The sequence below is a fragment of the Sciurus carolinensis genome, chromosome 5 (assembly GCF_902686445.1).
Source record: "Sciurus carolinensis chromosome 5, mSciCar1.2, whole genome shotgun sequence".
NCBI classification, from domain to species: Eukaryota; Metazoa; Chordata; class Mammalia; order Rodentia; family Sciuridae; genus Sciurus; species Sciurus carolinensis.
The window spans coordinates 12838158-12861235 of NC_062217.1; the positions used below are offsets into that span (position 1 = coordinate 12838158).

General features: G+C 44.5%; 1 protein-coding gene across 3 annotated transcripts in view; it reads right to left on the bottom strand.

Annotated features, from left to right (window-relative positions):
* Farp1 (FERM, ARH/RhoGEF and pleckstrin domain protein 1) overlaps positions 1-22712 on the bottom strand; it is a 266176-nt gene extending 243464 nt beyond the window's left edge. The window contains exon 1 of one of the 3 annotated variants that reach the window (XM_047553352.1): positions 22284-22712. The gene's annotated coding sequence lies outside the window, so the exon portion shown is untranslated. Of the gene's footprint in view, positions 1-21789; positions 21809-22283 lie in introns of those variants that run through there. The other 2 variants (XM_047553350.1, XM_047553351.1) reach the window with 2 other exon arrangements.
* Between the last annotated feature and the right edge of the window lie 366 nt (positions 22713-23078).

The following is a 23078-nucleotide window of genomic DNA, read 5'->3' on the forward strand; positions in this document are numbered from 1 at the left end:
GGTGGATTCTCAGGGAACCTCCACGAACACACCACTGACACCTGAGAGCTTCCTTGCAAACATGGTCGCTGCCGCTTCCCCACTGGAAAGAAAAGTCGACAGAACCACCCGTCCACCAAGGTTCGCCCGTGACCACAGTGCCTCACTCTGCATACCTGCTCTTAATAGCCAGGATCAGGAAGTGCTTCCGTGGAAAAACTGGTGTTAAACCAAAGCAAAGAAGAGAAAACAAACCTTCTAAACGCACACGGACATTCTAGAGAACAGGAGATGTTTAAAAATCCAGAATGGCCCCAGAGAGAAAAAGAATGTTTCTTCCGAGATAGAGGAAGAGATGGTGTGAGAAAGGACCCGTGGCTCTTGGAAAGGAACAATGTGGATAACTGAAATTTGTATTGTTATGGTTAGCTAAAAGCTTCATTTGAAGAAATCTCAGAAATAAGAACAAAATATAAATAGATGGAAATTTTTTTTTCTCCCGGGTGATGGAAATTTTAAAAAGCAGAAAAGAGGAGAATCTTCCAAAGGTCCTAATAGTCAAATAATACAGAACGATAGAAATGAAAGAAATCGTTTTTTAAAAAATTCAAGAACTGTCTCAGACTGATAGACCAGGGTTTCCCAAAGAACACAAATGCCCAGCATACTGAGATAAATGGTACAAGTCGTGAAACTTCAAGATTAAGTAAAAAGTCTTAAATGTTCCAAAGGGGTTGTCACATATGTTTTAAGACAATAGACAACTGGCTTTGGAATTTCAAGGATAATGCTTTCAATTTCTAATCCTGTATAGAGTAAAATTTTCAAGTAAAGCTAAGCTTACAAACACATCACATGTGAAGATTCAAAAGAAATGCAGATACTGAGAAAGCTACTGCGTTAGGTGTTCTATCAAAATAATGGCGTAAGCAAGAATGAGAGTGGATCCAAGGAAGGAGAAGAGCAAAGTACTGCAGTGGATGGTCGAGTACTAGGCCTGGAGCACTGGATACCAGGCTTTCAGACAGGAACTGAAAGGCAGGCGCTACAGAAGGTGGGGCTTTGGGCAAAGAGGTAACAAGGTACTGAACAGTTACATGCAATTTAGAGTTCAGTAAAAATCAGTTGAAAGAAAATTGACGGTTCTCTTGAAGTTATCTGGAAAATAATTGGCAATGGGTACGTAGAAAAATCAAGTCTATCAGATTCCCTACTATAATGAACTACCTGAGGCGATTAACTTATAAAGAGAAAAAGTCAAATTAGCACCCAAGTTCTGGAGGATCAATATCAGGCGGTCCCATGCTTTGGGCCCTGGCAAAGGCAGCCCATCTTGGTGAGGGCACATGGCAGAGCAGACCACTTACATCTGGAGCCAGGAAACAGACTAAGAGACTGAGATTTCACCCTCCCCTACAAGGGCACGCCCTCCAGTGACCTAAAGGCACCACCTACTAAAGGTTCCACTGACTACAGTTTTACTCTGGGGACCAAGCCTTTAATAATGGGTTTTGGGGGGACAGTTATCCAAAACATAGCATTGAGCAAACTTTTATAAAAAGTAAACTATTTCCAGGAAAAACAAAGTTTTTGAAGAAAACATAATTGCAGGGCAGTATTTGGCTCAGTAGCAAACAAACCCACACGGTCTTGACCTCCACCCCAGCAATGAATTAACGGACGACTGTTCCAGAACCACTCTGAGCAGGTGAGCATGCAGGCTAATCCCATCTGCCGGTGGCAGTCAGAGCAGGGGACCTGGACAATTTCAACTACGTTAACAACCCTGAAGTCCAACATCTCGTGTGCAGATGTGCACGTCCTGAAAGGTCTCAAAACATCTGTCACCCCACACACCACCAAGAGGGCTCCAACAGAGGAAGGAAAAAAACATGGAAACCAAGACAGGGGCTCCGGAGACAGGTTTCAAGGAGGCAAAGGGGAGTCCCCGCCACCCCTAGCCCAGTAGCAGCACGTGAGTTCCCTGATGCCGTCCAGGCCAGAGAGAAGGCCACCCCATCCAGAAAAACTCAGAAGACCTCCAGGCCGGGGCTCCCGGGGACAGACGGGAGTGCGGCAGAGCCAACGCATCTGAGCAGACGTCAGGGGAGCATTAGAAACGAGTTAGTAAGTACCTGGAAAATGAAGCGGAGGAAAAGCAAGACAATCATCGCCTCCAGGAAAACAAAACAGGCAAGGAAGGAAAGTAAGTACTGGTACACACGCCCCGCACGGCTCGCGGTGCGGCTCAGTAGTCAGTAGCCACCGCAGGGTCATGACCGTGGCCTGCCACCAAAGGCTCGTACACAGGCAGGTTCTCCTTCTCCTACAGTGGCATGTCGGACGGCTGATAGTGTTAGAAAAAAGACAGCCAGACCCCAATGTTACTTTTTGAAACAACAGACATTTTTAAATAAACCATGAAGTCCTAGAAGAAATCAAGAGATTTTTAAAAAATGCTCTCAAGCTGCAGAATCTCTCTCCAAATGTAACTTAAAACGGATAAAATGCAAAGCCAAGCAGCAGACAACGATGTAGGAAAAGCATTTGGAATACAGAGGACACTGGGCTCATTTTCTCCATATGAATTTGTAAGGAGCTCCCTCCTATAAAAAATATTTACAACTCAATAGAAAAATGGGAAAAAGACAGAAACAGGCAGGGGATGAAGAGACGAGAAAACGCAAATGTGTCCCATCTCAATTAGTAAAAAGAAAAATGGAAAATGACAAGAAAAACTGGCACCTGAATGATCAGGTTAGGCAAGGTGAAGATGGCTGACGTCCCTCCTTGAGAGGAGAAAGAGCCCTGGCTGAGAACCGGCAGAAATGCAGTTCTGAAGAGCCAACTGTGGTGGTGTCCCCTCCTCTGTAGAAACTGAGATGATGATGATATCTCTTAATTTTTTGGTGGGGGGTGGGTACCAGGGATTGAACTCAAGGGCACTCAACAATGAGACACACCCCAGCCCTATTTTGTATTTTACTAGAGACAGAGTCTCACTGAGTTGCTTAGCGCCTCACTTTTGCTGAGGCTGGCTTTGAACTCGTGAGCCTCCTGCCTCAGCCTCCCGATCCGCTGGGACTACAGGCGTGCAGCACCACGCCCAGCCCGACATTTCTTAATATTTTAAAACATGTGAAATAGTTTCTCGCACAAAGTAAGCACCATCTAAGAGTTTGTAAAACAAATGGGTATCAACTCAGAGGGCAATACAGCAATATCTACCTACTATAAAAACAAAAAGACCCCCTGGTCACTGATCCTGCTCCTAGGAATTCATATTTCAGATATACTCATGACGAGATGTCAAGTTGCCCTCTGCCGCTCTGCTAATACCAGCAATGTGTTCAAAACAACCTAAGTGTCTATTAGTAAGGAAAAGTTCTCAGATAATTAACAGTGACTTTCTTTTTATATGCCTGTAAAAAGAATGAGGCAGGTCTCCACCACCAATGTGGAACAACCGTCAGAGGGGAGTAACATGGAAAGAGCAGGGCCAACCCAGAACAGGGCAAGCCCCCGTTTGTGTTAAAGGTCTGGGAGGATGTTTTGAAATGATAATCATATCATCATGTCACGATTCTACCAGGCTTGTTTTGATGGGTGAGGGTTAATTAATGATGCCACACTGTTAAAAAGTCTACTCTCTCAAGCGGGGCAAACTTCACCCACGTCAGGTTACATCCACTATTTGCTAAAAACAAGCTACACACACACACACATGCACACACACACACACACACACACAGAGCACTGTGAACACTGATATTTTTCCCCCTCTTAAAAAAAAAGTTCATTTCCTTCAGTATCAATATGCCAAATTACAATAATGTTAAACTTTTCAAAGATAAACTCAAAAGTGGACTCAAATATTAGCATTGCAAAGCAAACCAGACTTTTCTTCTAGTATTTTCGAGATGAATGGTATTACTGAAGCCATAATCGCATCATTCACTCTGGACAGTCCTCTTTGGCCAGATGAGCCTCTAACTGGGAGTCCTTCCCTGTCTCGCTGATGTGCACATCAGATCAGGGAGGAGGAAGCAAGAGCAGCAGGAAAGAAGCAAGCCACACGATTCTTAAAACGAAAATAGCCGCTTGTTTCCTATTAAACAAAAATCTAAGTTCTCTAAAAGACTAATAATGCTTTCATTGGCTTCACAGCAGTAGGTGGAAATGCAACGCAAAAGCCACAGATGTGTCGCTGTGCCGTTTAATCAAGTACAAATCAGCCGAGTCCCAAGCCAAGTGGTCAGGGGGGAAGTATCAAAGCCTTGGGCTTGCACATGAACCCTCAAGGGTGCCCCAGACTCCCTGACTCTCTGAGCCTACCAAAAAAATGGCCTTTTCCACCTCCTCCAGAGGAGAGCCCCAGGAATGCTACCTGCTGGCTGTTAGTAACTAAGTCCAGATGTGCCATTGATGTCCATGTGGCTCAAACAAATGCCACCACACCCTAGAAACTGACCAAGGCCACATGCAAACCAACCAATGCTAATGGAGGCAAGACACCCTATGCCAATTGCCTGAGCCTCCTTTCCCTCCCATCCCCCCAATCAATGCTACTAGGTACAAGGTACACTATTCTCCACAATTAAGGCCAGTCACCAGGGCTCAGGCCAGCAGTATGACTCAGAAAGGTAGCAGGCAATCCAGCAATTTACTCAGAATTACACTAAAGAAGGGTAATCATGGGGCATTTAGAAAGGTCAGGCCAAGTTTAATTTATAGGCCACTAATGTATGATATCAGAGTTCCACATAAGTATTTTTTTCTCTCTGGAAGGGCATTTGTTTTTAAGGTCTTGTAGCTCCTGACTTGTAAGAATGTTGTTCAAGCATTTCTAACCTGGTCTCTAGCTCAGAAAGGTAGAAAGAGACTCTAGAAGGTAAAGGAAAGGACTCCAGGGACAAGAAACATGAATACATTTAGATTTGCAACGAATCTGTGCCTAAGAGCTGAGAGAGGTTCAAGGTACTTTTACCAGAAACTCCAAGAGGGAGCCTCACCTTTGTCCATTTAGCAAAGACTTAATGAACACCTACCATGGACCACGCCCTTTGTTAGGCAGTAGTTACTTGAAAGTGCACAAAACAGGCCGAAGTTTACAGGTGCACAAGGGAAAGGCACTTGCACATGGCTGAACTGGCAGTCTTGCCTCTGGTCTTGCCTACCCGCCACCTTGGAACTCCTCCTCCCACCGGGCCACCCCCAGGCTTGTGGGCAGCAAGGCCATGGCTGCATTAGCTTCCAGATGTCTTCCTCTGCCTCAGGTGCTCCTTTGACAGTTAAGACTTCTCTGGAAACACTCCTGCCACAGCTCTGTTCCCTAGCTCAGGAGGAAGGCTGAGCCCTTGACAGCACAGGAACCCTAAGGCCCCTCCCCCAAGTGCTTGGAGAAAAAAAGTCCAATGATAAAAAAGACGGGGGTAGAGCTCTCATAGGCTCTAAATTCCTCCAAGCTCATCCTGGGAAATCTCCACATTATAAATATCCAAAGCACAAGGCATCTGGGAACCTCCTTCCCATCATGTGAACTGAGCTGCCTTCCTCTGAGGAAAGGTCAACAGGAAGTGACCTTATGAGACCTTTGACTCTAGTCATATTGACTTAAGGATTACTGAGGCAAAATATCTGGGGAGAAAGAAATTCAAAAAAAACATATGTAGAATATATTATAAATTTGGAGAAAAAATTATAAAAAATGCACAAATTAAGGAAAATGCAGGAAGTTGATAATGGGTTTTGGGGGGCACATAGGGTAATTAACTTGTTCCATTTTGCTGAGAACCTAAAGCTACTCTGAAAAACAAAATCCATTTTTAAAAACTTAAGAAAAAAAGCTAAATAAAATAATATGAAAGAAAAGCAATCTGTGTGTGGAGTTGTGAATAGCAACAATACGTGCGAGTATTTTGCCTAATTGCTTTCTTTTTATTCATTTTTTAACATTTTGACAGTGACCCTATTATTTTTGTAATTAAATGGAAATGAGAAAAAAAATTTATAAAGAAACAAGATTATTTTGTGTTATTAAAAATAAAAAAAAGTCTCAGTGAAACACAGTCAATTCCCCAGCCAAGTGCAATAGGCTCCCTGGTGATGGATTTAGGACAGCTGGTCTACCCAAGTCAACCTGCAGCAATGCAGGGAAGAGGCAGACGGCCCTGCACGTGAAGTCTCCAAAAGCTAATATGCTGTAAGTGACCTGGGTACCAACAACCGGATGTCAAGGGACAGAGAAGCATCCTGAAAGGTGACTTTGAGACACATGTGTAAGACCACTCTCGGCTCTGAAAACACCTCGAGGCATTACAGTGCCCTAACGGAGCGGGTGGCTGATTAGCTTCCCATCCTTCTGCCTGGGGACTGTTGTTTGGCACTAGGGTGAAGCAAGACAGGCGCTGGCCCTGGGCAAAATCCAGGAGGTGCCAAAACACTCAGTAATTAAGCAGATAATCATTTTTAATGAATATTTTTTAAAAATTAAAAGTTACTTTTAAAATCCAGATGAAGGAGATGACAAAACTTTCAGTGAAGACGGGGGCTGAGCCTGAGCTTGCACATCTCCCCTGGCTCTGCCCCAGGGGCACGCCCGAGGACAGCCGCACTAGGAGAAGATCCCAAATCGGCCCCCAGAAGGGTGTGGGCTGGGAAAACCCGCTCTCGTGTGAATTGTGTGACCGTGGACATGCTGCCCAACCATCCACACCTCGGCTTCCTCTGGTGCAAAGTGAAGGTAATACTTCATTTATTCCTCACTGAATAAATGATCGAGGAAAAATACATGCCAGGTGCCAAGCACAGGACTAGCACAAAGTCCATAGTAGGGAGAGCGTCGGATCAGGACCCCAAACGGGACCCAGAGAGCATTTCCGGTGTGCTGCCTGCCCTTCTAGTTCACACAGCAGACTTTCCAACAACATTCAGGAAAGGCGTCTTGCTGGATTGTTGGGTCTTCCCTTCCATCACTTCAAAGATGACTTGTCTCACTTTTCTCCTCAGCCTTTGGAACTGGCAGACCTTCCGGGCATTGAACTGTGCTGGGGAAAGTGAGCAGGTGACAAGCAGGATGATGCCTCCCTGTCCCTCCTCCGAGTACAGGCATGTGCCAATCAGCACGGCATGGCTAGAAGACCAAGCCACCTCGGCATCCCCCAAATTATCTTTTTTACAGCAAAGCATGCCTGATTTTTAAAATAAAAGAAATCATGTCACCAGGACAAGTGTCTTGTCCCCTATGGTTTTGGCTGAACAACTTAAAAGCCTCAGAGAAGCAACTAAGCAACTGTTCCCTCTCAGGGGCTTCCTGCCACAGGCTCTGAGCCTTGCCACCAACTCTGGACCTCGTACACACTTTGAAATGTACTTATGTGACTTTGGAATTACTATTCTGAAATGGGAACTAGGGTCAGGGCTCATGCTTATGAATTATTCCATTTCAGAAACCAAAGCATCTGCTGGTTTGGAAAACAGATCTCACAATCTTAAACTTCCAAACCACAAACAAACAAACAAAAATTTCCTGGGAGAACTATCCACCCAAGAAAGTCACCCCTCTCCAAGTGTCAAGCTCATCTAGTGTTCCTTCATTTTGTGCCGTGAACAAGTAGATGGTTTCTATTGTCCAGCAGGCATGTACTTGCAAGACCAAAGTATGTCACACATGATTGTTTACATATGTGCAAGCTTAGCTTAATCCACAGGGGGAAGACTATTTAAAGGTTTTCCTTTTCATGTATCTCTTGAGAAATAGTTTAATCTTCTCAGTGTAAGTAACATAGTTTATTAATTATAAAAGCAATAAAAACTCATTATGGGAACTTCAGAAAGTAAGAAAAGTTCAAAGGAGAAAATAAAAACCACTGGTATTTAGTCCTATCTGAAGAAAACCATAAATAACATCCTTTTTCAATGCACATACGTAATATCTTGCATACAATTTTAAACAAATGTGCTCATCTTTCAACTAGCAAACTAAGAATATGATCACCAAAGAGCTGTCAGAGAAGAATATGAGCAATAACTCAGACCTCCACATCCTGAGGAAGCCATGGAGGCTACATTTTACCAAAAAAAAAGAAAAAAAGTCCAGAAATGATCTGTGACAGAGTTTATCACTCAAGACAGTTGAGCCCCTACTATATTCTGGGCACTTTTAAGGTACTGAGTGCAAAGGTGTAAATACTGTAGTAGAAGTTGCTCTCAATAAGTAGGGAAGACTTACTGAAAGTCTTCCAAGCCTCTATTCCAGCTCTGTCAAGCTACGTGACCTTGGGCAAATCATCTAACCTTCCTATGCCTCAGTTTCCTCTTGTGTAGAAAGGGGATAAAAATCAGATCATCAGACTAATGAAGTGAGCTTGGTATATAAGGCAGTTAGAAGTCAGCCTGGGACTTACGAATACTCAAACAAAATGAGTGGGGGAGACAGTGGAAATGTGGGAGGTCCAGGATGGCACCCCAGTAGACCTTAGGCTTAGGGAAGGCTTCTGGAAGGAGGGCTGAACCCAGAGGAATTAGGTAGAAAACAGAGGCAGCAGTAGGTGTGGAGATGGGAAGAGTGAGAGAGGAAGGCTCCTGTGGCCTCTTTGAGGAATGGCTGTGACCAGCATGGGGCAGAAGGGCAGGGGGGCAGGCAGAAGCGGGGGGTGCAGGGAGAGAGTGAGAGACAGAAGGCTGGAGAAGCCCACCTTCTTTCCAATCCCCTCATCCTCAGTTACAGCAAAAGAGAGTTATCACCTGTGACCATCACTCCACAACTCAAAGCTTTCTTTACTGCTTCAATAAAGGCCAGGGGTGCTGACCTAAGCATTTTAAAACTCCTTGAAGAGCTAGTTTTCTGAAATCTCTATTAAGAGAGGGGGAATGTAGCCCAGTGATCCTTCATATCTGTTCCTCAGACACGCTAAACCCATTGGCATTGCCTGGGAACCCCTCCAAGGCAGCCTGCCAGGCTCTGTGCTACACAGTTCCTATTTGGGGAGATTTCTAAAGATTTGAGAACAAGAGCAGATGAGGAATTTGGTCTTCACTAATTCACAATGATGGCAGTTCCCCTTTCAGGAAGGAAAACAATTAAAATCATATATAGACTCTAAAGGTGAAAGAAACCCTGACCAAGACCTTTACGAAAAAGAATGTTATTCCTTAATGTGTTTATCGCTGTTTATATGTTCTGCACAGTTAAAATTCAAAGCTGCATAGTTTTATAACAAAAAATAGCTACCACAAGATTTTTTTATAAATTGTCAGACTCCCTTATTATGTATTATCTTCAATTTCCAAAAGAAATTCCAAATCTCCAGGATTCCAGATTTTCAAAAATGCTGATCACAAGTCATAAGCAAGTTATGTAAAATTCAAGATTTATATCTCAGTAGGTTTTTTAATTATTTATTTTTTATTTTTTACAGATTGCATTTTGATTCATTGTACACAAATGAAGTATATCTTTTGTTTCTATGGTTGTACAAGACATAGGGGTCTTGTTTTTTAATCCAATCTGCAATTCTATGTCTTTTTTTTTATTTATTTTTATTGTAAACAAACAGGATACGTGTTGTTTCTGTTTGTACATGGAGTAACAGCATACCATTTGCGTAATCATACATTTACATAGGGTAATGATGTTTGATTCATTCTCTCAGTAGATATTATGTAGTTGGTATTATCTCTATTTTAAAGATAAGAGGCATCTGGAACTCAGAAATGAAATGATTTTCTCTAGACATACAACTTGTGAGAGGCAGAGGTGGAAGTTGAACACAGATCCCTCAGGACCTCTGGCAGTCAGCTTCCAAAATGGCACCCAATGACTCTGGCCTCATGTCATTCACACATTTGTGTAGTCATCTCCCAGTGAATGATGGCTGGCCCTTATAACCAATACTGTGGAAGTGACAGCGTATGACTGCCAAGACTAACTCATAAAAGTCATGGTGGTTTCTACTGTGGCTTCCTCATGGATCTCTCAATCTTGGCAAAGGCAGCCACCATGTTGTGAGGACACTCAAGCTCCCTGTCCATGGGGCCTAATGGAGCTTCTGGGAAGCAGATCTTAAAGCCCCAGCTGACATCTTTATTGCAAACATGTGAGTCAGGACTGCTCATTTAAGGCACTTCTAAAGTCCTAACCCAAAGAAATGACAAAAGAAAATATTTTCTGTTGCTTTAAGTGGATAAAGTGGTCATGAAGCAATAGCTAACCATCCTGTAACCTGATACCTGTGTTTTCCCCACATTGACACTGTCTTATGGTTGCTTCAGTGACTTTATTATCACTGCATTTTATGCAGAAAATTAACAAAATAGTTTCTCAAATTAAATCTACACCCCCATCAGCCTTTGAGATAAGCACTTACAGGACTGACATCTTTACATTTATTTCCTGTAGAACGTATTTGGTGGGTTCCTCTTTTACATACACATTGCCCTTCTGGCCCGCTCTTCCAAAAACAGGTAGCCCACAGAGCTCCCTAGGACTCTGTTACATAGTCTAAGAAACTAGTCATTTCTTCAGCTGGTTCCCTTAAAAAATATTTTTCTGTGTTTTTTTGTTTTAAAAAAGAAATATAGCCAGGTGCAGTGGTACATGCCTATAAGCCAAGCACCTCTGGAGGCTAAATCAGGAGAATTGAAAGTTTGAGGTCAGCCTGAGCAACTTAGCAAAATCCTATTTCAAAATAAAAAATAAAAAGGGCTGGGGATATAGCTTAGTGGTAGAGCACCCCTTGGTTCAATTCCCCAGACAGGAAAAAAAAAAAGTGTAAATATGTACATATGTATATATGCATATACGTGTGCATATGTGTGCATATGTATGTGAGTGTTTACACATATGTACACACATATATCAAACATCATGATAAGAACCACAACACACCAACTCAAATGGCTAAAAAAAAGGTACTGACAATACCAAGTGCTGACAAGAACTCCACTTCAAGGTATTTAGCCACAGGAAGTCAAAACTATGTACACATGGAAACTCATATGTGAAAGTTTACAGCAGCTCTAAGTTTACAGCCATAACTGCACCAAATTGGACACAACGCAGATGTCCTTCAACAGAATGGACACACCCTCAAGTCGTCTGCACAAGGAACTACAATTTGGCTATAGAAATGAAGCAATTCCAGTCATGCATAACAACTTAGGAGACTCACAAAGATGACCTGCTAGTTGAGAAAAGCCAGACTCAAAATGTTATACGCACTGTGATGAAATTTGGAAAAGACCAAAGTATAGTCAGTGACAGAGCAAAGGTCAGGGGTTAACGGCCTGGGTGACAAAGGACAACAGAAGGGAGTTTTTTTGAGGTGATAGAAATGTTCCCATCCTCACTGGACGCTGGCTATCAGATGTTTGCATGTGTTAGGACTCACAGAACTATACACCCAAGGAAAAAAAGGCAGTTTTGTTCTTAATTTTTTAAAATAAAAATGCATATACCTCCCTTTAGAAGCATTTTCAGTTCATTTTTCCCTTAGGAAGAAATAAAATCATTTGTTAAATCACCCACAGGGCCGAGGGCCCTGCTAATTCTCAAAATTTTAAACTGAGGATCTCAAGGATTTACCAAAGCAAATTATATGGAATCCGTGATTTGTACCCCAGTATTCTACCTTCTTTTGGAAAATTAATGTTATCTTCCTTGACAGCTAAGGGCAAACCTCCTGCTATTCCCCACAAACATTTTCCTGTGGGAGTAGAAGTTATTTCAAAGAACACAGATACAGAGCTGGGGTGTAGCTCAGAGGCGGCACACACGCTGGCACGCACAGGCCCTGAGCCGGATCCCCCGCACACACAGAGAACATGGTTCTCAATCAATATTTACTGGAAGAACAGACAGTGGGCTCCATCCCTGAAGGTACAAGAAATTTGGTGTTTGTGGCCCCAGACTACCCAGGAGCAGTTGCCTGATGGTCCCTAGGAAATATCACCCACCCCTGGATAATCTCAGAAGTTCTGTGAGCACCAGGGCGATCATAAACCTAGACAACCGTTGTCCTGGTACCCCTTGCAGTTAGCACCTGCTTTCAGAATCAAAAATGTCCCAAAGAAGATATACACACACGTGCATGCTCTCTGCCAAGAAGGGGCTTTCATTCGCTAATGCTAACATAAAGAATGGTGCCCACCCTGAGGGAGGCACTGAACAGACCTTGAAATAGGATCGGTTTCATTCTAACTTGTGAAGACCAAGAAACTAATCAGGAGCTGGAATTTTCCAACGGTGAGCCCATTATATGACTTTCATTAATCAACCAAAGAAAGTTTTTTTTTTTTTTTTAAAGTGCCTGGAAGATCTGACAGAAGTTTGAGACCTGGCTTCTGACTCCCAGGAACTAACTGTGGTTTAAAAAAAAAAAAAAAGCAAAGTTAGGGAGGGAGGAACCGTGCCAGACACTGACGGTGGGGAAACAGGAGGCGGGCTGCGCCTGCGCACTACTGAGGCCCCGCTCTCCCTCCACGTCTCCCTCCGCGCAGCACAAGGGACGCAGAACCGACGGTGCTTTAATTGGGACTCTGATGAACTGACAAGGCAAGATGTGTCACAGATGCGCTATCTTCCCTGTCAAATATGACAGCATCCCGCAATGGCCCTGTGCGCTGGGGATGGATTAGGGCTGGGAAAATTACAACTCCAGTCACCAAGAATTGTGGCAGACAGGAGGAGGGTAGGCACCGACTTCCCACGCTAGTCAGTGTCTGCTCACCTCCCCCATCCCAGGCCTTGCTGGGTCTCCCACAGCTACTCTGGACCAGTGTCACCTTCACAAGAGGGACAGTCATGCTGTAGAATCACAGAGACCAAGAGCTATCTCCACCCTTCTTTCTGCCACACTGGAAGATGTGACTGAATACAAGTGAGAAGACAATATGTAACAAGTGACAAATGACTAATGACACTCGGCACAAGGGATGCCAGGTCAGAAGGGTGGCCCATTGAGCACAGATATCAAGGTTCATGAGATGGTGGGTTTCAGGGCTTCCTGCGCCACCCCTGCCAGGCCGGGGACAGACGGGCTTCTTTTTACTTCTGCCCTCGTGTTCCCTGCTGATCCATTCCCCACAAACTTGACTTTCCTTATTTGTGCTTATCAATTCGGGAAAGGCAACGCTTGTCTGGGCACAATCTCCTCGCCCTATTCCCTCCAGATCCTTGAGCCCACCCCCAGGGCGCACACGCAGAGACCACCGCAAGAGCAGTCCCTCATCTGGGCAATCTGGAGTCCTTCCTGGCGGGAGGGGTCAAACTGCACCTAGGCGACCCTAGAAACAGCGGGAAAGGTAGAGGAATTCAAAGTGCAGGATGCTGATGTTAACAGCCAGGATGATTGAGGGGCCACTTAAATTTTAGGGTGGGCACTATGGATGCTAAACTTCCTGCAATGCGGAGAAAGCTGCCCACCCGCTCCTTCCCTGTCCAGCCCCAACACCACATCACCAAACTGTCTCAAGGAAAACAAAACCAATGCTCCGCGAAAAGCAGAGACCAGACACCAAAGAGCCACACAGCAAGGGGCTTGAATCTGTGGGTCCAGGTCCATATCCTGACTGGATCCACCTCTGCCCTTCCTGGGGTCAGTACTGAGAGCTAAGAAACTCCCTCCTCTGCTCCAGAGGACTCAAACTGGGCTTCTACCCCTTGCAACAAAAAAGACCCAGAGACTTTCACTCCACAGACTTACCTACAGGTGGTCCCTGCAGCAAAAGGCTGTGAGCAAACCACAGAGCCAATGAAGGACACCAAATATCTTTTGTAGAACCATAGAGGGATCATCACACGCTGTGAAACATTTTAATTTCAAAAAAAAATTCCATATGGGAAAAACTCAGCTAATGTTAAGGGGTAAATGACTTCTAAAATACACTTGCATCATTCTAGCTACTATTTTTAATGTCTGTCTGTCTGTGTAGGAAAAAGGTCCTACAAGGAGAACCAATGTGCCAAAGCTTTAATGAATACAAACCAAATTCAAATTGTCACAATCTTTGAATGGCAAGACTACAAGGGATTTCTACCTTGTTTTATTCTTGAATTGTTAAGAACTGCTACTTTAAACATGATAGGAAGGAAGCACTAAAACAAACAAGGAAACAAGAGCATCCTTCATTACTCAAGGCTCTAGTCCAGTGCACTTCTTCCAACCAGAACCCTGGGTGCACAGTCCTGCAAGCATCCATCACCGCTAGCGCCTTCTGCAATCCCTTCTTGCATTTCACCTTTTATTATATCTGGTTCTCCCATCCAGTCTGGAGGCTATGCTCTTGGAAAGCAGGGATTAAGCCCTAATTTTGTGACACCAACAGTAACTAGCAAATCCAATATATTCAATCAATACCTATCTGATGACTTGATCAGCCCTTATATAAAATGATCTAAAAATAAAACAGCAGGAAAAATGCAAATTAACCTTCTCAGTTGGCCATGCTAGTACCAGGGTAAGAGGACTCAGGTCTCTTTTTAAAGCATTATATCAATTAAATAAAAAAATGAAATATTGTTGTTTTACATGCCATAATTTTTTTCACCTGGATGTTTTATGTTCATTTGCTTGAACTAACACTATAATGTTATTATTAAATCATTTAACCTTTTTTTTTTTTTTTTTTTTTTTTTTTTTACAAATTCAGTTATCAGTTTTTTTCATTCTGGAAACCTCTGGTTTTCCCAAATTGTTATTTCTAAGCAGGTCCCTCCAAATGGCTCCACCTTGACCTGAGGATCAAAGATGCCAGAGAATCAAAGGCTACAGGAGGATTATAAAGGAAGATACTGAACTCCTGATTAATGCTGTCCTCACCCACCTCCTAAGCTATACTAAATGTGTACATAGATGCCATCCTAGGTTATCAGAAATGTCAGGCATTGCCGTGGCTTTTCTTAAAGAAATAAAGTGATACTCAGTTGTTACTACCATAGTCAAATGTGTTCTGTGATCCAAACTGCTACATGGCCAATTCCAAGCCAATGTCCTACAAGGCCAACATAAAAGGAAGTAAAAGTCATGGAGACTTGGTTGCATGATTCACACACATTATCAGATATCAAAAGTCCTTAAAAAACAGTTCATCTCTGAGTGACCTGACCTACCCACAAACCATTTACATGTTAATAACACGGAGAAAAGAGTCTTCTCAAAGATAATGTTAAATGCCAGATGAAAGATAAATGCTTCCAATCTATCAGTCATGAAGCTTTGGATGGCAACAACAGAAAATCCCAACACCAGCAGGACTAGAAGGTAAATACATTTACTTTTTTCTTTTTTTAACACTAAATGCAAATTAGTATTATTTAGGATGCCAATTGCCAGGTGCAAAAATAGCTATATGACTTTATGATGCACTTATGGTCTCTGATCCATCCTCCAGCTCTGTCCTCTTCTTGCCCAGGCCATGGCTGTGGCTCCAGGCATCCCATGTGGTCTCTGGGTCTCTTTCCCCAGACCTCTCTTCAAAAACCTCCCAGAAGCTGGAGGCTTAAAGGAGCCTACGCCGCTACTGATCTGAGGACAACAAATGGGGGAGAATATGAAGCTTGGAGCTGCAGCCCCCACCAGCCACAACAGCTAGTGAGGCCAGTGCAGTCTGATTACCCCCATCCGACAAGCCCACACACAGGAGCAGACTGCCCAGGATGACAGGGTGGAAGGACAGAGTACCTGGGTCCTCCTCACGGGCACTGAGGCTGAGTCACAAAGCGGGAGCCCCTTCCTCGTATTACTTGAGGCAACCAAATATTTGATGGCTTAAATTGCTGCTTGTCAGACACTCTGCCACTTGCAAATAAATGCCTTCTTAAATGTCCCCTTGAGGTTTTCGGGAAAGAGAACCGATCACTTGCCCAACTTCCCCCCCATAAAAGAGATTGTTTAAAGACACATCTGTCTGCTTTAATGCCTATGCTCCCAACTCAGTACCTTTGATACCATCCTGTTTCTACGTTCTAAAATACCAAAGTGTTTCATTTCACAAATTCTAATTCAAATCAACCAATGTTTACTATTTACTTTCTATGGGCAGAAGAACCAAAATTTAGGAAAACATACTTCCTAACCTCATAATGCTTGTTAACCTGATTTAGAAACTAACACACATCTACAGTTTCCACCAAACTGGAGGATCTCAAGTTCATTTCCAACCACCTCAATGCACCACGCTGATCTCTTTTTAGAATGTTACATCTTGCTTTTATCCAAGCCCTCCCTTTTTAAATGGATTTCAAAAATATTTTTCCCATAATCCTTCTGTGTGCTAAAGAACAAGCACAATCAACTTGAGATTTCTAGGAATCTGTTTGATCATAAACTTAAATACCTATTTGCCAGCACAACATTTTCAAGGTAGGCAGGTAATTTTTTTCATTTTCATTTCAAGTCAATTTAGTTAAGTAACATTGTTCCATCACCTTCAAATAAATGGAGTCTGACTTTCAGTACTAATCTATGCTTTACGCACAAGAAATGTTATTTTTCCAAAGCTGAATAGATTTCCTGATCATATTCAACAATCAGATCGTGTAAAGTGTTTTCTTAATAACTTTTTCCCTTCAAATGACATCAATAAAAAATAGAGATAAAAGCAGGGTGTGGTGGTGCACACTTACAATCCAAATTACTAGGTTTTCTGAGGCAGGAGGATGGCAAGTTCGCAGTTAGACTGAGCAACTCAGTGAGAACCTAGAGAAAAAATAAAAAATAAGCTGGGCACAGTGGCACACACCTGTAATCCCAGTGACTTAGGAGGCAGGAAGATCCCAAGTTCAAAGCCAGCCTGCTGAGGCTTAGCAAGGTCCTAAGCATCTCAATGAGATCCTGTCTCAAAATAAAATATAAAAATGGCTGGGGAATGTGGCTCAGTGGTTAAACACCCCTGGGTTCATTCCCTGGTACCAAAAACAAATAAATAATAAAAAGGGCTGGGGATAGGGAGTAGGATTATAACTCAGTGGTACAGTGCTTCTCTAGCATGTGTGAGGCACTGGGTTTGATTCTAAAGGCCATTGACTACAAAAAAAAAAAAAAAAAAAAAAAAAAAAAAAAATTGTTTTTTAAAGGGCTGGGGATATAGCTCAGTGGTAAAGTGCCCTGGGTTCAATCTCCAATACCAAAAAACAGAACAACAACAACAAAAAAAAAAAGGTAAAAAATATTCAAATGACATAGATCTACCAAAGGACTTATATCCAGAGTATATAACATATATAACAAACTCCTATGACTGTAAGATAACATTAAACGTTCAAGTGTACTAGAAAAAAAGTTACATAAATCAAACAAAAAACAATTATAAAGACAAAGCACCTACTAGACAATCACAAAATATGCAATTCATCAGCAAGAATATGAAAAGATACCATTAGCCATCAGGAAAACATTAAACACACACACACACACACACACAAAATGACACACACACATACACACACACAATGAGATATCACTATATATCCACCTAAATGGCTAAAATGAAAAAGACTGACAATTTCAAGTGTTGCTGAGGATCAGTCAATCACTGAAAGTCTCATACATTTCTGGTGGGAACGGTACAACTCCTTTGGAAAACAGACAGGAGCTAAACATACAGACATTAAAAGAAGTGACAAGAGAAGTGAAAACAGACCTCTACGCAAAGACTTGTTCACAGATGCCTATAGTAGCTTTATTCACAGTAACCCAAACCAAAAACAACCCAATGGCCACAGATGAATGGATAAACAAACCTATCCAGACACCAAAATATGACTGAAGAACAGAAAAGAACTGATAAGAGAGTGGGAGGGAAAGGGGAGAGAAGAGAAAGGAGGAGAGAGGGGGAAAAAGAAAAGGGAAAGAAGAAAACCCAGACACAGTATAGTGAAACTGCAGAGCACCCAAGAATCTTAAAAGCAGCCAGAGAGAAAAAGACTGACTTCACAAACAACAGCCAGCACCAGCCACCAGACCAGATGATAATCAGGTAATACAGGAGCCACCACCCAGAACTGCAAACCCAGATGACTACATGATCCGGAAACAAAGCTAAAGCTGGGCACAGTGGCACACGCCTGTAATCCCAGAGGCTCAGGAGGCTGAGGCAAGAGGATCGCAAGTTCAAAGCTGGCTTCAGCAAAAAGTGAGGTGCTAAGCAATTCAATGAGACCCTGTCTCTAAATAAAAGACAAAACAGGGCTGGGGCTGGGGCTCAGTGGTCGAATGCCCCTGAGTTCAATGCCTGGTACCCAAAAAGAAAAAAAGAAATAAAGATTAAGTACATCAAAACTGAGGTTGCCACGAACAGATACTCACTAATGGAATTCTAAAAGATGCATCTCTGAAAGAAGGAATATTATCCCAGAAGCAAACCTCGGTGTAGAAGAAGGAATGGTGAGCCCAGCAAATTATACAGATAAGAGCTTTGTAAAACAAGAATGCCACCAAATTTGGGGGAAGCTAAGAAATGAGAAGGTTATATAGAGAACCTGACGCCAAAATCTTAATGGAAGAATTGGACAACAGGTAGTAGGATTCAGGTGAGTTTTACTTTCTCCTTCACACTTCATTGTCTGGTTTATGGTGTTTGTGGTTGTGTGTGTGTGTGTGTGTGTGTGTGTGTGTAAAAATCAATCTGTCTTTTTCACAATATTCACCAGCTTTAAGGACCAAACTGCTAAATTAGACTGAAATACAAAAAAAATCAAAATTTCAAATTCTTAGAACTGCAATCTATCAGTGCTAATATCAAGTTTCTCTTAAAAACCCTGAAGACTAATTTGAAATGACATTAAAAGTTGCATGTTTATTCACTCTGCAAGTATTCTATGTTCTAGGCACTATACTAGATTCAGAATGAGCAGGATGAGACCCAAATTGTGAAAATCATTCTACTAGATTTTTAAGATAATAGGTGGTAACCTTTATGAAAAGCATTTCACCAAAGTTCTAAGCCTAAAGTGAAGACATCCTGCTGGTAAAGACTGAAAGGCAATCTGGTTTGGCCTTTTCTTTTTTTTTAAACAAATGCACAAATGGCAGTTTTATGTATAAAATGGTGTATAAATGATGAACTCCCACATTAACTGCCAATCTTGCAGTTTGCATATAATTTCTCTCAGTAGATAAGAAAACAACAGTGGAAGTTTATAAGCAGCACTGAGCAAGTCCTCAGTGTTAATCACATTATATTTATGGTTCTCTGGTTTATTTCACAAGTATCAAAACCTTAGAGCAACATGTTTTCATAATGTATCAATTGTCCACTTTTGCTCAAAGTATCAACTTGGCAAAACATTTCACTGATTAAAACCTGGTCAACTTTATCAAAAGAGTTTCTCCACATTGAAATAAACAGTTTGTGAAGGCTTCTCCATTAAAAACCAAAGGTTACATTTGACATACAGAGACTGGAGAAATCAGTATTTCAAATCATTGGAATAGTTCTTTCTAGCTATGTGGAAGAGGTTAATAAGGTAACAGCTAAACCTATACTTCCTTGGCAAACCAGGGTAGGAGAACAGTGAACGAGTAATGCCACAACATAAACTCCCACCAAGAAAAAGCAAGAAAAGGAAGTTGATCCACCACTTACCATTCAAAGGCCCAGCTTGGAGAGATCTTTCAATCAAAAGCAATAGGAAAGGCACAGACATAAGGTCCCAAAACCTCCTCAGTCCTCTCCCAGGCAAATGATATCCAACAAGGTAGAAAGGACCCAAACTGGATTACAGGATTACACGGACCCCCGCTAACCTGTACATCTCCAATTAGAGGAGAAAGTGTACCTCTTAAATACTAAGTTGTTCTCAGCAACTAGCAGGGCCAGTTGTAAGGTTTGTATAAAATGCCTAGTTCACCATGCTATCAAAACATTAAGTACTTACAAATTCATAAAGTTTCCCTCATCCTCCCAGAATGTCACAAGATCAATTTTTCTGAGCATATTTAACATGCAAGAACTAGGTTCTTGTTTTTTATCTAGTGTTCTCCAATCTCCTTTAAGATGGAAAAAAGTATTTTTTGTTGTTTACTACAAGTATCCTCCTCCACATGAATTCAATTAATATTCAATTAATATTAGACTAGGAATATCATTTTTTTAAAAAGCTAAGCTTTTCAATATTATATTTAATACTTATCTTTTAAAAAGCAATTTCCTTGGGCAGTTTATTTAATAAAAAGCAAAACAAAAGCATTCGTAAAGGCTCTTAACAGTCTCAGCCCAATTTTGAAATACCTGCAATAACCCAGCAACAAAGTTGTAAAGGAGAGTTTATTTTAAATTTCCCTTTTGGTAAATGTGGTCAAAGAGCAGCATTACTATTCTAATATGCTCCTACATCAATGTGAGAGAAAGGAATATCAACGTGAAAAGGAGCACTGTAATCCTAACCTCAGAAGGATTCCTCGATGACCTTAACTTCTTCCAAATGAACCTGCACACCCCAAGTCACAGCAGGGCACGTCATAGAACCCACACCCATACAAGGCAGGGGTACGTCAACACGAGGTATTTCTAATTTCCTGTCCACATAAAGCAACAAGAGATTCTGGGAGGCACTGGCTAGGCAGGCATCCGCTCACTATCTCCACCAGCACTTCCCCCAGTAAACCAGCCACTGCCCAATAATGCTTCTATTTATTTTACCCAGAAGCAGATCTATTAGCCAGACATTCTAAAAACACAAACGTTTCGTTGTGCTTGGAGTTACTCCAATATTGGTGCCTTGCTGCAGAACGATGCTGCAGGAATATAAAGTGAGCCACGTGGATGCTGAATCCACAGATGAAGTGCATTGTCAGGATCTGTCATACCCTGAAAACGGACCCAGGGACCCATCTGAGAAGCTGGGAGTAATACCCCCCCCCCCACCCACACACACACAAGCATACAGAGGAATGAGGGAAGCAAGCCAAGGATAGAGACTTCCTTATTCTAAAAACCAGCACAGTTTTAAGGCAACTCCTCCTTACAGCTTTCAAGATCAAAAAGGCTTTTCTTTCTCCATTCCCTGTTCAGATTGAATAAGAAAAGCAAGACAATGCTGGGGGATGTTCTGAAATGGGCTTGGCAAGTCACCACGTGCAGAGCACATTAAACATAACCCAGTGCTAGGCCGGGCTTTGGCTCAGAAAACGCAGCCTGCTGGATGGAAGAGATGGGAGTCCCTGGGGTATCCATGGCAGGAGCCAGGGCTGAGCCAGTCAAACCTGGGAAACTAACAAGGAAGAAGGTTTAACAACAATAATAAAATGAAACTGCCTGAGGCCGCGGGCACTCCAGAGAGCTGACGGAGGGGGAGGGGCGGGAGAAACTGAGACTGTTAAATTGTTCCAGATGAGAGCAATCGCTCTCACGTCTCAAGGAGCCCATCTGATACCAGGGTCCGCGTTTCTTTGTGAGTCTTGCCTCCCCTCCTTTCTGGGGAACCCAACATAATCCCCAACAGCCGCTGGTCTCCAGCTGCCATAAATGAAATCCAGACTCATTACAGAGAACTCATATTTTCTCCCTCGAACACACACTCTCTCTCTCTCTCTCTCTCTCTCTCTCTCTCTTTCTCTCTCTCTCTCTCAAGGGTTCAGCCGGATCACACAGCTAAAGTTTCCGGAACTTAATCATAAAACCACAATCAGAAGTTGTTTTGAAATGATCAACACACACACACACACACACACACACACACACACACGCGCGCAAAATCTGTCCTTTGCTTAAAAGGAAAAAAAAACCCTCAAACTTTGCCCTCTGTAAAGGCGTGCGGTAATGAGACAAAATCTAACTTTGGCAGAGGGTGTGTTCGTCTTTGTCACCCACCGAGAGCCTCGCGCCGCGCGTGGGAGAGCTGCGGGCACCCGATGGCGCGATGGCATCCGCGCCACCCGCCACCTCCCTGGCCGACGACCGGCCTCAAAGACCGAGATTGCGGCCCGAGGTCCGGAAGCGGCGTCGGCCGCTGTCACCCGGCGGGGTGGGATGGAGGGAGCGGGGGAAGGGCGCAGGGGGTGGGGAGACGAGAGAGGACGGGCACCGAGCCCCGCAGCCCGGTCGGCGGAGGTGAGAGGGAAGGGTGCAAAGGGCGGCCGGAGCCCCGAGGCCCCTGAGCTCCTGCTATTGTTGCCCGGGCTGCGGGAGCCGGCCGGCCGCCTGCCGCCTCCGGGCCGGACCCCACGGGCCACGCGCCCACCTCCGCCGGCGTCCGGACGCGGGGCGCCGCAGGCGTCGGGACTCGCACAAGTTGCCGCCCGCTGCCAGGACCCGGGCCCCGCCTGCCCTCCCCGCCGCGGTCATTGTTCGCGCGCGCCTCCTACCTCCGCGGCGCCGGCGGTTCCGGCGGCTCCCAGTCCCGGGCTCCGGGATCAGCAGCTCCCGAGCCCCCGGCTGGCGAGGGCGCGGCGGCTCCGGCTGCGCCTGCGGCTGCGGCGCGGACTATTAATACCCGCGGGCGGCGGCGGCGCGGGCGCGCGAGCGGGGCTGGCGGTGGCCGGCAGAGGTCCGAGCCATCAAAGGTGGCGCGGGGCGGAGGGGAGGGCGGAGCAGGCGGGGTGGGTGGGGAGCGGGCTCCGGGTCGCCATGGCCGCCTCGACGCCGAGCCGAGCGCCACTCGCGCGGGGAGGAGTGGCGCAAAGCGGGCGGTGGCCGCGTCCCCGCCCCGCGCCAAGCCGAGAGCCCGCAGCCGCTGCGCCCACGCTGGCCCCGCCGCCTCCGAGGCCGGCGAGCGGGAAGTGCCGGCGGCCGCCGCCCCTCCCCGGCCTGGGCCGGCCCCTCGGCGGGGGGAGCCTGGGCGCCGCGCAGCCGGAGCCGCGGGGACAGCGGGAGAGCCACAGCCCCCTCCAGCGTCCGCGCCCGCGACCTGCGCGCCGGCGCGGCCCGCCAGGCTCCGCCCTGGGGGCAGGTGCGCCGAGAGGTGGCCCGAGGGCCACACCACCTCCGAGCTGTGCCTTACGTGGGCGTACGGCCAGGGCTGGTCTCCGCGCTGCGCCACGGAACCGAGCGCGGGAAGCGCCACCAGAGAGACGCAAGCCCTGATGCTGCGACCAGAAGCGAAATGAGGGCGGAGACGGGTGCACCGGCGAAGCCACGAGCAACTGACCGGGATCGGTGGT